The sequence below is a fragment of the Myotis davidii genome, unplaced genomic scaffold, assembly GCF_000327345.1.
Source record: "Myotis davidii unplaced genomic scaffold, ASM32734v1 scaffold506, whole genome shotgun sequence".
In the NCBI taxonomy this organism is placed as follows: Eukaryota; Metazoa; Chordata; class Mammalia; order Chiroptera; family Vespertilionidae; genus Myotis; species Myotis davidii.
This window is the reverse complement of record NW_006297140.1, coordinates 274,051-277,514: the sequence shown is the minus strand read 5'-3', so window position 1 is coordinate 277,514 and position 3,464 is coordinate 274,051.

Here is a 3,464-nt window from a genome sequence, read left to right as displayed (position 1 = left end):
CTTAGGCGACCCCTGTGAAAGGGTCGTTAGACCGCCAAAGGGGTCGCGACCCACAGGTTGAGAACCGCTGCCAAACACCTTTCACATATCCATTCAAGATGCCGAAAAGTTATTCAGTGTCTTCAACTGTCTTCCCCCTTCATCACGAAGTTTCTCATTTAGTATATTTTAAAGCTAGTAAGGGTCCTTTCAAACTTTTGCACCCAACATATTTCTGTATCAGCCAAAGCTCTTCACACCTTATATCTTACTAGAAGCCCGGTGCACAAATTTGTGCACAGATGGGGTCCCTCAGGGTGGCCTCCAGGGATCAGGCCAAAACCTGCAGTCCAGCACCGCCTTCAGCTCCTACCTGCCGTTCCCATTCATCCCGGCCTCACTGTGCCTGCTGCAGGCTCGCACCCAATCAATCCCGATCGGGAGAGGCTCGCGCTGCCACAGCAGCTCTCACCAGCCAGGAGCCCTGTGTCTGGTACCCACCCAAGGGGAGTGGCCTGCGGGATCGGGCTGAAACTGGCTTTCCAACATCCCCCAAAGGGTCCTGGATTGTGAGAGGGTGCAGGCCAGGCTGAGGGACCCCACCAGTGCACAGTTGGGCCAGGGAGGGACTGCGGGAGGACTCCAGAGTGTGTCCAGCCTATCTCATTCAGCCCCAATTGGCCAGACCCCAGCAAGCTAACCTACTGGTTGGAGTATCTGCCCCCTAGTTGTCAGTGCACATTATAGCGACTGGCTGACCAGTTGACTGTCTGCCCCCTGGTGGTCAATGCACATCATAGCAAGCAGTTGAACAGCCTTAGCATATCTTTAGCATATTATGCTTTGATTGATTATTTGGTTGTTCTGCCGTTTGGTGTATTTGCATATTATCCTTTTATTATATAGAACTAGAGACCCCGTGCACAAAATTCGTGCACTGGGTGGGGAGTGTCCCTCAGCCCAGCCTTCACCCCTCTCCAATCTGGGACCCTCGGGGGATTCCGGCTGCTCTATGGAATTGGGCCTAAACCAGCAGCCGGACATCCCTCTCACAATCCAGGTCTGCTGGTTCCCAACCGCTCACCTGCCTGCCTGCCTGATTGCCCCCTAACCAGTCCCCTGCCTGCCCGGTCGCCCCTAACTGCCCTCCCCTGCAGGCCTGGTTGTCCCTAACTGCCCTCCCCTGCTGGCCATCATGTGGTGGCCATCTTGTGACAACATGGGGTGGCCATCTTGTGATGACATGGTGGTGGCCATCTTGTGAGGGTGTGATGGTCAAGTTGCATATTACCTCTATATTATATAGGATTACCTATCTCTGCTGCTGTCTTCTGGCACTGGTCCTCTTTATCTGGGTTAGCAATTCACATTGAGAATCCCATTCCCCCTATTTCCTCAGCAGCCAAGGCTTTACTGAGTCCCTGGCAAGACTCCTCTTTTTCTTTGAAAATCAGTCTTACCTTGGTGATATCAATTTACTCCAACTGAAATCCAATGTTTTGATTCACTTTTTCTTTGTTCTCACTTTCCCATTTCCTTAGTATCAACACACAGCACTATTCTCCTCTGCCATGCTTATGACGGGGTAAAGTCATATCTGTTTTCTTTCTCTCCCCACCCCCCATTTTCTATAATATTTAATAATGCTCTTTACCGCAACTTTCAAAAATATTTTCCATTTACTTTTAAAACCAGCTTTTGTTTATGATCTTCTGATCCTCAGCATTGGCTCTGCAATCTTCTCATGCGGATCCATCCACTGTTCTGCTGCCTAACATATTCTTTTCAGTGACGCAGTCAATCTTCTTCTTTTCCTTCACTTGTTTTAAAACTTCTTAAGTTTTTCAAAAATTAACTTTCTCTAGGCATAATACCCACACATAGCTTATCAATAGATATTCTAATCAATAATAAGATTAATTATTATAAATGATTTTTATTATTTCTATCTATATTTTTAATTCTTTTTTAAATTTTTCCTCACAGGTGTCATTCTTTGTCATTTAAATTATTTCATTCACACCATCTTTATCTGGCTTCGAATTTTTTAAAATAGATTTTTATTGATTACAGAGAGGAAGGGAGAGGGAGAGATAGAAATATCAATGATGAGAGAATCATTGATTGACTGCTTCCTGCGCGGTCCCTAATGGGGATTGAGTCCATGGTCCGGGCATGTGCCCAGACCAGGAATCAAATTGATAGGCAATTTTTGTGGACTGGAACCTGGATTCTTTGTCTGCTGGAGTCAAAGAATGAATCTATGGACAGAAGGTAGCATAGCAAAGGTAGAGATTTATTAAAGAACAAGTACAGATGCCCACGTGGGGAGAGGGAGAGAGTCCCACAGAATGGACTCCCACATGGGGAGGGGGAAAGGGTCCCAACAACTTCTTGTTTCCATGGTTTATAAAGGCTGAAGTTCCTGTGTCCTGATATCCCCTCTGATTGGTCGATATTCTCTTTCGAATTGGTTACTATAGTGACTCCTGAGGCCCTCTTCCCTCACTGTCCTATTCCTTCTGGGCTTTCTTCTTCCTTCTTTATTTTTTAAATATAGACCTTTTTTGGCTACTTACACTTCCCTTGTCTTATGGAAATACACTTGTTGCTGCTCCCTTGTCTTATGGAAATGTAACTGCACCTGGCTTTCTTGTGATATGGAAATGTACCTTCTCCCAGTCTGTAGCCCTGTGTTTTTTTTCCCCTGTACCCCAATTCTAAAAATTCCCTAAACCTGCCTATATTCCCTTAAAATTCTTTTTTCAAAATCATGACCTCCTGGTTCCATAGGTTGATGTTCAACCAATGGGTCACATTGGATGGGCCTCTACTGTGGTTTTGAAGTTGGTCTTCTATACCTATTTGGCCTAAAGATTTATGTGAAAAAAATATTACATATAAAAATTAAGATTCTGAAACTAGCATATTTAATTTGGAGATTTTATAAAAATGCAGAGAATAACAGATGTAACATCACAGTACCTATGACTTTCTATGATGTGTTCTCCAAAACTAATCCACCCATCATTAATATGTTCTCAAAAACCACCATCATGTGTTATAAATAACTAAAAATGTTCTCAGTAAAATTCAGACAGGAGTGTTACCTATATTATTTTACACTAGGGGCCCAGTGCACGAATTCGTGTACCTTGAAAGGACCTGTGGGCTGCAAGGCTGTGGTAGGCACAGGGGCGAGTCTCAGCCCATCCTCCATGACCCTGCCCAGCCCCTCCCACCAATGCCCCGGTCCCCTGTCTGCTGGCAGCCTCACTCCTGCTGCTGCCACTCCCATGCACTGACAGCTTGGAGCCATTGGGGCCAGTGCTAGCAGCGGGTGTAAGAGGCGGCTGCTGCCCCAATATCCCCTCAGGAGCAGGGGGAAGTGGAAAAACCCTCAGGGGCAATCAGAGTTGGCAGCTGCCGCTTGCACTCGCTGATGGAACTGAGTGATCATGACCGGCGCCAGGCACCAGCAGGAG